At 49.6% G+C, this 12,076-nt stretch overlaps 1 pseudogene; it reads left to right on the forward strand.

Moving 5' to 3' along the window:
* The first annotated feature begins 7,304 nt into the window (after window positions 1-7,304).
* Window positions 7,305-9,006, forward strand: LOC136383294 (heterogeneous nuclear ribonucleoproteins A2/B1 pseudogene; annotated as a pseudogene).
* The last annotated feature ends 3,070 nt before the right edge of the window (window positions 9,007-12,076 follow it).

Consider the following 12,076-nt stretch of genomic DNA (forward strand, 5'->3'; position numbering starts at 1 on the left):
GACCCTATGTAGAAATGGTAGATGGTAGCAATTCCGTGAGCTGAGAGGGAGCAGGACCCCCGGGCGGTGTGTGCCTGTGACAGGGGACACAGGCCTCCTGGAGGAACACAAGCCCAAATCTGTGGTGTGAGATGGAGTGTCACTAGACCAAGAGCAGGGGCGAGGGGTGGGGACGATTACAGAGAACAGCACATTAAAACTCGAAAGGCCTGTGTCAGAAAGGACAGGAAGTCCAAAGAAAAGAGCAAAATAGTGTGACAGAGAACGTTTCCAGCAAGGAAGCGAGCGAGTGAGTGAGGGGCGCAGGCCGTTGGGGGACGTGGAGCGTGGAGGGGACGAGGCTGTAGGGGCGGGAAGTTGCCTCAGAGCTTTCGTCTTTATTGTGAGAGAAGCGGGTTTATCGATCCTAAAGGTGTTTAACCGAGGGTGGCATAGCCAAACGTGCAGCCTGGGAGAATCACCAGAACTGGCAGAGAGCGGATCGGAAGGCAGCCAGAACGGATCCGACAAGCCCGAGAGGTGGATTGCGGCCAGAACGGATCCGACAAGCCCGAGAGGTGGATTGCGGCCGTCACCCGGCCGAGGGACAGCCGGGGCTTGGACGGGCAGTAGAGAGATGAGTGAAGGGTTATGGATTCATTTCAGAGACATTTAGGAGAGTGGTAGCAAACAAGGGAGGGTGCAACACCAAAGACTGGGACCCTTCGATATCACCAAAGGGCCGGAGGAGGTAAGGGAGCCAGAAGAGGAAACGACGGCAGCTCAAGATTTTGAGTGAGGATGAATGAATGAGTCAGCCATTCACCGACCACCTACCGTGACCCAAACATAAGCCTAAGGAAACGTAGATGCGATGTTGGGCATCTCCCTGGGATGGAGTGGGACCCAAAAGAGAGAGGGGTCAGGATACCCAACAAGGAGGGAGAAGGGGTGTCAAGGAAAGCATCCTGGAGATGACGTCCGAACTCAGAACATCACACAGATGACGTCTGGACATTGAAAGATGACTCATGCTCCAGGCAGAGGAAGGAAGTGTCTTCTAGGCAGAGGCCCAGCGTGAGCGAAGGCATGCTGTCACCGCTGTGTGCTATGGGGTGGGGGTAGGGGGGCTGGAAGAGGAGAGGCTGGATGTGATGGAGGACACTAACGAACTGGACCGCAGAGGGACTGCTGACGAGGAGTGGCGTGATGGCATTCGGGCTTAGGCAGCAGAGTGGAGGAGGGACGGGTGAGGGCCAGTCCGTGGGTCTGCAGCATCGCCGAGGTCCAGACCAGAAACAGGGATGAGCTGACCGGAGGCCGTGGCTGTGGCGCTGACGATGATGAATGTTCCATCTGTGTATTATTAGTTGTGAGAGGAAGGTAAGGGCGAGCGAGGACGCAGGATAACTCCCAGATTTCCACAAGGGCACTGACCAGTAGTGAGTATGGAAGAAGGGAGTGTAGGATTGGGCATCAGTAATGAGCCTGCTTTTGGACACAGTGAGTTTAGGATGCTTGCGGGTCACTCAGGTAGAGACGCCGAGAGGGTAGCTGGAGGCACAGGTCTGGGCTCGTGAAAGCGATCTAGACTCGTGTGGTAGACGGTACTAGCGCTCGCCCATAGCCAGTTGTCTTCTCCTGTCGTCACAGAGCCTCACTTGTGGTTGGGTAGTGCCCTGTAACAAGTTCTAGCCAATGCACCACAAGTGATGCATGTCCCTTTGAGTTGAGTCACTGACTTGCCAAAGACTTCCTCTGACCCCTTCCCCAGGGTGGACTTGGAGATTTGTAATGAGGAAATCTCTAAAGCTGGACCACTGAGGTGTCATGAAACGGAAAGATGACCCGCAGGTCTGGGTGCCTGTAGGCCTGGGAACTAATCACGTGACACGGAAGCTGGTGAGAAGGAGAGAGGTTTATTCAAGTGCTGGCCGCCTGAGGTGGAGAGGCTCCTGTCCTCAAAACCCATCACTCCCTTCTGGTGCAGGCAATGGTTTGTATAAGGAGGGAAGAGGAGGGGGTGGGGAATGAGCAAAACTAGAACAAAGGAATCAAAATGAGGGGGTTGAGATGTAGTGGAATAACCCATTGCATGGCCTTGGATGGGAACACAGCCAACAAGACAAGAATGTTTTGCCTAGAGAATTGTTTTGTGACTTGAAGGCGGGTCACTGAAACAGGTCTGTGACTGAAGGCAGTTGCTGGGCTTTTTCTTAGTAAAACATTCTCATAAGATTTCTGTACCTTCCAAGGTTAGCCCTTGAGATAAAGAGAAAATGTTGTGGAAACCATAGAAGCAATAGCGATTAATGCTTTTTGATATTATGTTGTTATTAAGCTATCATGCAGGTGTACTCCATGTATCTTTAAGTAAAAGTTACGCTTGATGTTATGCCAATTTCTCAGTAAACAAGCTTTTTGAAGTCTTGTGAATAAAAATAGGACACAGCGTGAACTTGGCGCCATTTGCCTGAGCGAGTGGTGGTCCTTTGCTAGTCCACGATGATTTCGTCTGCTGATCTCTCTCTCTGCGCCCCCGACTCACAACAACATTGAGAGGTCTTTGCTCAGGGACCTCCACACAATTTGTTCAGATAAGTGGAGGAAGGTTGCCTATGTCTCAGAGCTGGCATATCTGAAGGTCGGAGTCTGTTCCATTTTTAAAGGAATTGAAACTAGCAAGTAACATAAATTAGGATTTATTTTCTGTAACAGGTGTCCATAGATTTCCACAGGCCAGCTGTCCTCTGGCCGTAAGTGAGAAATAGAACTGCCAACCTCAGCACAGGGGTGAGGGGAAGTGGCTATTCCTCTTGCTCCACGTTAACCCTTGATGTGTGTCAGCCAGAGGGGAACTGGCCTTCTCACTGTCATGAGAACTGGGCCAGAGGTGAAAGCACAGGATTGGTTATATACTATTGATGTACTAGAGAACATAACTGTGATCACTAAACTAGTATTACTGAATCATGGTTATAAGAGCAACAAACTGGATTGAACAGATTACAGAAATTCTTTTATAAGCTTACTTTGTTAATATATATATATTTTTTTCTTTTTTTTGTATTTTTCTAAAGTGAGAAGCGGGGAGGCAGTCTGACAGACTCCTGCATGAGCCCAACCGGGATCTACCCGGCATGCCCACCAGGGGGCGATGTCTTGCCCATCTGGGGCATCGCTCTGTTGCAACCAGAGCCATTCTAGCACCTGAGGCAGAGGCCACAGAGCCATCTTCAGTGCCTGGGCCAACTTTGCTCCAATGGAGCCTTGGCTGTGGGAGGGGAAGAGAGAGACAGAGAGAAAGGAGAGGGGGAGGGGTGGAGAAGCAGATGGGCGCTTCTCCTGTGTGCCCTGGCCAGGAATCAAAACCGGGAATTACATTCTTATTTAGGTCTATTTTATAGCTAGTTAGATGAACATCAACAAATCAGTAGCATAGCATATTTATTCCTGGTTACAATCAGCTGGGGGACAGTTTCCCTGGAGGGTCACCAGGACCTGTGGTGGATTCTTTATGAGCAAGAAAGAAACTCTTCTGTGTTACTCCACTGAGATTCTGGGCTAGTTCCTTAACGCAGTGGTCCCCAACCATTTTTGGGTCACGGACCGGTTTAATGTCAGAAAATATTTTCACAGACCGGCCTTTAGGGTGGGACGGATAAATGTATCACGTGACCAAGACAAGCGTCAAGAGTGAATCTTAGACGGATGTAACAGAGGGAATCTGGTCATTTTTAAAAAATAAAACATTGTTCAGACTTAAATATAAATAAAATCGAAATAATGTAAGTTATTTATTCTTTCTCTGCGGACCGGTACGAAATGGCCCACGGACCAGTACCGGTCCGCAGCCCGGGGGTTGGGAACCACTGCCTTAACAACGCACTAAAATCTAACCAATGCTGCTTAATAGGATGTGAGACACAGATGAGGAAGTCATCAGCACACACCCGGCAGTGGGAGCCATGGGAATGGAGAAGGTCCCCCAGGCACAATGTGTAGAATGAGAATAAACATCCCTAGGGTGGAACTGAGGAACTATGACGTGGAAGAGGGAGGCAGAGAAGAGGAGCCACCTAAGGAAACGGAGGGGAAACAGGCATAGTGAGCAAACGCTAGAAGAAGCCAGGGCAGGGAGAAGGAAGCTAGAAGAGAGGAAGGGAGGGAAGGAAGGGAGGAAGGGAAAGAAGGAAGGAGAGGCTGTGGCCACAATGCCACATGCTGCTGAGAGAGGACAAGTTGACGGGGGCTGGAAAAGAGTTGCTTGGGTTTGGAAATAAAGAGATCATAATCGTTTTCGCTAAAGCAGCTTGGGCGTGGCAGTGGTGGGAAGTAAGCCTCCACTGGCTTGAAGAGTGAATGCAAAGCCTCTTGTTACAGACCAACAATTGCTGGCTAAAACATTTTAAACCCTATAATTTAAGAATACATGGTTGTACTAGATGTTGGAAATCCTCAAAGGTCGGAAAGGAAGAGACTTGAGTGAAGCCCGGAGCTGGTGTTTGTTCTGAAAATAACCACCAATTTTTGGTGACCTGGCGCTTCCGCCTCAAGGCCAGGTGCCCGAGGTCAGGAAACCAAGTGTAAAGCCTGCACAAGGATGGGGACGTGCATTGGACCCCCAGTGGGTGAACTAGGAAAAGCCCAATGCCCAGATGGAAATGGTAGGGGTCTTGCTGTGTCAGTCTTGCATTGCAGCATAACAAAAAAAATCACCAATTCCCACATTGTCTCGGTGTCTGTGGGTCAGAGGCTTGGGCACAGCTTTAACACGGTTCCCTGTTTCGGGTCTCACCCGGCTGCAGTTCAGGTGCTGGCTGTGGCCTCGGTCTAATCAGAGGCTTGACTTTGGGCAGGATCCTCTTCCAAACTCCCTCTATTGTTGGATGAATTCATTTCGTTTCAGCTGTAGGCTAAGGGTCCCAACTTCTTCCTGGCTGCTAGCTGGAGTGTGTCCTCAGAAGTTGCCTTTATTTTTCTCTTCCTTTATAGTCATACTCGTGAACAAAATGCTCCCACTAAGAGCAGCAACGGCCTTGCCGTTGAGTTGAACGGGCACGTCTTAGCACCAGACTTCCCTCCTTGGCCTGCTTGTTCTGCATCTACTCTGAGATAGCCGTCCCTTCTCACTCCACACATTTTCCTAGGTATTTCATCCATTCCCAGGACCTGTCTGTATGCCACTGATGTCTTAACTTTTGATTCTAGCCACAACTTTTACCAGAACACCTGGTAAAAGTGTCACCACAAGGCCATCTGGTTCACTCATATTCAATCACATTCATATTCAGTATGATGTTCAATAATAAAACTGAATGCAGTAACTTTCCCCTGGAAACCTGCTTCCTCTCATCTGCCCTCTATCTCAATTCGAGATACCAACATGAGCTAGAAAGCTAGGAGGCAATTCACACGCCTCTCAACCCCACACTCTTGCTCTCCTATCCCATGAGCAGGCTGTCAGCTCAAAAATCTATGTCAACTCTCGGCCTAGCGTGCGGAGGACCCGGGTTCGATTCCCGGCCAGGGCACACAGGAGAAGAGCCCATTTGCTTCTCCACCCCTCCGCCGCGCCTTCCTCTCTGTCTCTCTCTTCCCCTCCCACAGCCAAGGCTCCATTGGAGCAAAGATGGCCCGGGCGCTGGGGATGGCTCTGTGGCCTCTGCCTCAGGTGCTAGAGTGGCTCTGGTTGCAACATGGCGACGCCCAGGATGGACAGAGCATTGCCTCCTGGTGCGCAGAGCGTCGCGCCCTGGTGGACATGCCGGGTGGATCCCGGTCGGGCGCATGCGGGAGTCTGTCTGACTGTCTCTCCCTGTTTCCAGCTTCAGAAAAATGCAAAAAATAAAAATAAAAAAAAAATCTATGTCAACTCTACTTCTTCCTCAGTATCAGCCTTCTCCCAAGCCCCCATCAGCTCCTACCTAGACAGCGTCCTAACTTCTCTCACCACCCAAAAGACGGAATATGCGACAGAGACTCCATGTGGCTTGCAAAGTCTAAACTCTTACTATTTGGCCCCTTTAGAGAAAAACTTGCTTACTGCTATTTTAATACATTACTGATACTTCCCTATACTTGACACCATTTTTACTGGTTTCCCATTTTTTAAAGATCATGAAGTTCTTTTTTTTTTTTTTTTAATTCAGTAAGAGGAGAGGAGGCAGAGATAGACTCCTACATGCGCCCTGACCTTATTCCATTTGGCAAACCCACTAGGGGGTGAAGCTCTGCCCATCTTGGGTGTTGCTCCGTTGTTCAGCAGCCTAGCTCTTTTCAGCACCTGAGGTGGAAGCCATAGAGCCATCCGCAGCACCTGGGGACAACTTGATCTAATGGAGCCATGGTTGCAGGAGAGGGGGGTGGAGAGAGAGAAGTGAAAGGGGAAGGGGTGGAGAAGCAGATGGGCTCTTCTCCTGTGCGCCCTGACTGGGAATTGAACCCAGGATTTCCACATGCTGGGGTGATGCTCTACCACTGACCCAACCGGCCAGGACCATGTTCTTCAATACAGTTAGAAAGGCCACGAACGTGCATGATTGGGACAATCTACCCTTCCAGCACTGCCTCCTGCTCTCCCCTCCTCCCTTTTCATGCTCCAGGGCTGTTTTTCCAGGTGCCATGCTCTTTCTCACCTCAGGGTCTTTGCACAAACTGTTCCTAGTTTTAACTTCTCCCTATCTTTAGATATCAAATTAAATATTATTTATTCTGCAAGGCCTTTCACACCTTTCACAATCTCCTATACTAGAATGAGTTCACTTTTATATGCCTCTGTTCCGCCCACTCCCTTCCTCCCGTTTTCTTTCTTTTTTTTTTTTTTTTTTTTTCATTTTTCTGAAGCTGGAAACAGGGAGAGACAGTCAGTCAGACTCCCGCATGCGCCCGACCGGGATCCACCCGGCACTCCCACCATGGGGCGGCGCTCTGCCCACCAGGGGGCGATGCTCTGCCCATCCTGGGTGTCGCCATGTTGCGACCAGAGCCACTCTAGCACCTGAGGCAGAGGCCACAGAGCCATCCTCAGCGCCCGGGTCATCTTTGCTCCAATGGAGCCTTGGCTGTGGGAGGGGAAGAGAGAGACAGAGAGGAAAGCGCGGCGGAGGGGTGGAGAAGCAAATGGGCGCTTCTCCTGTGTGCCCTGGCCGGGAATCGAACCCGGGTCCTCCGCACGCTAGGCCGACGCTCTACCACTGAGCCAACCGGCCAGGGCCCCTTCCTCCCGTTTTAACATTAGAAACATATACTGTTCCATGTCCAGACTGCCAGGCTGTAAACTCTGGATAAAAGTATGCTGTCCTGAGTAGCTGCAGCGCCGGCTCGCCGTGCGGAGGTTCTCCCAGCCTTGTTGTTTCTCCAGCGGCGGCAGTTCTCACTACAGCGCCAGGACGAGTCCAGTTCGCGTCCGACCGCGGAGGCCTCTCTCATCTCACTCGGCTGCGGGCAATCGGGCTGAAGCGAATGAGTCCGCGATGGAGAGAGAAAAGAAACAGTTCCGTAAGCTCTTTATTGGTGGCTTGAGCTTTGAAACCACAGAAGAAAGTTTGAGGAACTATTACGAGCAATGGGGGAAGCTTACAGACTGTGTGGTAATGAGAGATCCTGCAAGCAAAAGATCAAGAGGATTTGGTTTCGTGACTTTTTCATCCATGGCTGAGGTCGATGCCGCCATGGCAGCAAGACCTCATTCAATTGATGGGAGAGTGGTTGAGCCAAAACGTGCTGTTGCGAGAGAGGAATCTGGAAAGCCCGGCGCTCATGTAACTGTGAAGAAGCTTTTTGTTGGTGGGATTAAAGAAGATACTGAGGAACATCATCTTAGAAACTACTTTGAGGAATATGGAAAAATTGATACCATTGAGATAATTACTGATAGGCAGTCTGGAAAGAAAAGAGGCTTTGGATTTGTTACTTTTGATGACCATGATCCTGTGGATAAGATTGTGTTGCAGAAATACCATACAATCAATGGCCACAATGCCGAAGTAAGAAAGGCTTTGTCTAGACAAGAAATGCCGGAAGTTCAAAGTTCTAGAAGTGGAAGAGGAGGCAACTTCGGGTTTGGAGATTCTCGTGGTGGTGGAGGAAATTTTGGACCAGGACCGGGAAGTAACTTTAGAGGAGGATCTGATGGCTATGGAAGTGGTCGTGGATTTGGAGATGGCTATAATGGGTACGGAGGAGGACCTGGAGGTGGCAATTTTGGAGGTAGCTAGCCCTGGTTATGGAGGAGGAAGAGGAGGATATGGTGGTGGAGGACCTGGATATGGCAACCAGGGTGGGGGCTATGGAGGTGGTTATGACAACTATGGAGGAGGAAATTATGGGAGTGGAAATTATAATGATTTTGGAAATTATAACCGGCAACCTTCTAACTATGGTCCAATGAAGAGTGGAAATTTTGGTGGTAGCAGGAACATGGGGGGACCATATGGTGGAGGCAACTATGGTCCTGGAGGAAGTGGAGGAAGTGGGGGTTATGGAGGGAGAAGCCGATACTGAGCTTCTTCCTATTTGCCATGGGCTTCACTGTGTAAATAGGAGAGGATGAGAGCCCAGAGGTAACAGAACAGCTTCAGGTTATCGAAATAACAATGTTAAGGAAACTCTTATCTCAGTCATGCATAAGTATGCAGTGATATGGCAGAAGACACCAGAGCAGATGCAGAGGGCCATTTTGTGAATGGATTGGATTATTTAATAACATTACCTTCCTGTGGAGGAAGGACTGTAAAAAAATGCCTTTGAGACAGTTTCTTAGCTTTTTAATTGTTGTTTATTTCTAGTGGTCTTTGTAAGAGTGTAGAAGCACTCCTTCTTTGATAATGTTAAATTTGTAAGTTTCAGGTGACATGTGAAACCTTTTTTAAGATTTTTCTCAAAGTTTTGAAAAGCTATTAGCCAGGATCATGGTGTAATAAGACATAACGTTTTTCCTTTAAAAAATTTAAGTGCGTGTGTCGAGTTAAGAAGCTGTTGTACATTTATGATTTAATAAAATAATTCTAAAGGAAAAAAAAAAAAGTATGCTGTCCTACTAACCCTAGTTTTGAGCAGTGCCTGACATAGTGAGCGTTTTATGATTGTGGAAGGACTTTCTTATTCCCCAGCTGAAAAGCTTCATCCTCACCTTGCCAGTTTCAGTGGGAAGTCTCCCTTCCGTTGAAGGCTACTTCCTCCACTTGTTATCTGAGAACATCCTCCTCTGCTTAAGGATTGGACTGCTTCTCTCATCCCTGTTCATCTTGTCCTCTTCCTTCTGTGGCTTTTCCTTCACAGCTATTGATCCAGCCTGTCTCGATTTAAAACACTCCTCTGAGCCAACCTGTGGCTCCCTCTGGTTACCATCTAGGGCGGTGAGTAGGTCCTGGAAGTCCTCCCACACAGGTCTGTTTCCTCACTGCCTTCCCAGGCCTCACACCACTGTACTCTACCTACCGGCTCTGCCGTTCCACCACATCTACTTGGAGGAGGGCCGCCAAAGACTCCAAGCTATCGACTCCGTGGGTACTTTCAACCCTCTGAATCTCCCCCCAGAAGCGGCTCTTCCTACATGAAACTTTCCAGGCTCTTGCATTCGTGACACCACTCTCTCATTTTCCTCCAGTGACTGGCCACTCCCTCTTGTGCAGAGCCCTCTCCCTGCCATTCCTGCAAGACCTGTTCTTCCGTGGCTCCTCTTATACCCCCCCAATCAGTGACGAGTGCCTCCTTTTCCTTTTCCTTTTTTCTAAATCAAGAAAACTGAGACTCAACTTGATTCATCCCTTCTTGCATATTCTCCCCACTCAAGTCCTCCTAGTGTTTGTTGTCTTTACATTTCTCAAGTCCTTCCTTTCTCTCCACTGCCACGGCCTTGAGTTCAGGTCTTCAATGTCCTATAGTTAAAACGGGCCGGCACCTCTCCAAACCACCCTCCAGTGCTAGCGATTGCTCTCCAACAAGAATCGTCATCCCTCCTCTGCTTAAGACCTTTTTCATGGGCTTCCCTGTCCTCAGAACAACATCTAACCCCTAAGCTTTAGGACCCTAACATAACTCCTTACTATTTATATTCCTAAATTCTCCAGTTTAAAAAATGTTCCGGCCCTGGACGGTTGGCTCAGTGGTAGAGCGTCGGCCTGGCATGCAGAAGTCCCGGGTTCGATTCCCGGCCAGGGCACACAGGAGAAGCGCCCATTTGCTTCTCCACCCCTCCCCCTGTCCTTCCTCTCTGTCTCTCTCTTCCCCTCCCGCAGCCGAGGCTCCACTGGAGCAAAGATGGCCTGGGCGCTGGGGATGGCTCCTCGGCTTCTGCCCCAGGCGCTAGAGTGGCCCTGGTCGCAACAGAGCGAGGCCCCGGAGGGGCAGAGCATCGCCCCCTGGTGGGCAGAGCGTCGCCCCCTGGTGGGCGTGCCAGGTGGATCCCAGTTGGGTGCATGAGGAAGTCTGTCTGACTGTCTCTCCCCGTTTCCGGCTTCAGAAAAATACAGAAAAAAAAAAAAACACGTTCCTCTCCTACAGTGGCTTCTATATCATCACAGGTGCTGCTCCATCTTGCTGGGCTCGTCTCGACACGCTTGGCTGACCTGCTCTCAAACGCCAGCTCAGACACCGTTCTTTTCGACCTGTTGCTCTGCTGTCTCCCCGGGGTTTACGGGATGCTTCGCTGCCTTCTGGGGACTGGAATTCTTGCATTATGTATTCCTCATTCAGGTTAACATTCGAGAGTTGTGGTGGTTCATTAACATGTCAACTTGGTTAGGCTGCACACTTGCCAGAACTCTCTTCCCTGAACATTCTAGTGCGAGTGAGTTGCATGAGATTCTTGAGCAGTTTGAGGGTGGATGCGAGGCAGCAACTGTCCCGCGGCCCATGCCTGCTGAGGCTCACAGCTGCCGCTGGGCCTGCGCCTGTCCAACCTTTCCCTGGCTTGGCCCTCAGCAACTCAACCTCTGCACCAGCTACGTGTGACAAAAGGCCTCGGGGCTTGCAAGACAATCTTACCGTCAAGGTCCGAGGTGATAAAACTGACCTCAGTATGTGTGATCTCCACGCATTCGTCCCCTTACTTCACATCCATCTTCCCGTCTCAACTTCCCATGAACCTCAAGCTCCTGCATTAGAAACAAAGATAACAGCCTTCCAGAGACTGTTTAACCAGCTCCCACCACGGCCTCAGGTCAAAGCCCTTCTACATAAACTATATCCTGGTATATCTGTTTCTCCGATCATGTATCACATGTTCTTATTGCCTTTCTAGTAAATTTTTTTTTCTTTTTTTTTTTTTTTTGTATTTTTCTGAAGCTGGAAACAGGGAGAGACAGTCAGACTCCCGCATGCGCCCGACCGGGATCCACCTGGCACGCCCACCAGGGGCGACGCTCTGCCCCTCCGGGGGCGATGCTCTGCCGCGACCAGAGCCACTCTAGCGCCTGGGGCAGAGGCCAAGGAGCCATCCCCAGCGCCCGGGCCATCTTTGCTCCAATGGAGCCTTGGCTGCGGGAGGGGAAGAGAGAGACAGAGAGGAAGGAGGGGGTGGAGGTGAAGAAGCAAATGGGCGCTTCTCCTGTGCCCTGGCCGGGAATCGAACCCCGGTCCCCCACACGCCAGGCCGACGCTCTACCGCTGAGCCAACTGGCCAGGGCTCTAGTAAATTTTTAACTCCTTGAGGTTCATCTCTGGATGACCCATGCAGCATGGTGCTTAGTAAGAATGAGGAGTTTATAATTGTTACATGAATAATTTAGAACACCTCTGTTGACCCTATCAAAATCTCTTTTAAGTAACAAACAATAAAGAGGTCAATTTGATTTTTATAGATGAATGCACTAGCCATCCATATTGACCCAAATGACTGCTACTAAATTAAAATCCTAGGAAGTCAAGAATATAGCAATAACCCAAGATTCACATTCTCACATGTATCCTAGAAATTGTCCATTTGTGCACAAGTAAATCTTTATACAAGTTTTAATTAAATGCAGACAGACCTGTGGAAGTGCAGAATTTATCTGCTGGATTCTTAAGAGTGACTTCATAACACATTGAGTCTTTATTTTCTGAAGTGAGAAGCAGGAAGGCAGAGAGACAGACTCCCGCATGTGCTTGACCA

The sequence above is a fragment of the Saccopteryx leptura genome, chromosome 11 (genome assembly GCF_036850995.1).
Source record: "Saccopteryx leptura isolate mSacLep1 chromosome 11, mSacLep1_pri_phased_curated, whole genome shotgun sequence".
Classification (NCBI taxonomy): Eukaryota; Metazoa; Chordata; class Mammalia; order Chiroptera; family Emballonuridae; genus Saccopteryx; species Saccopteryx leptura.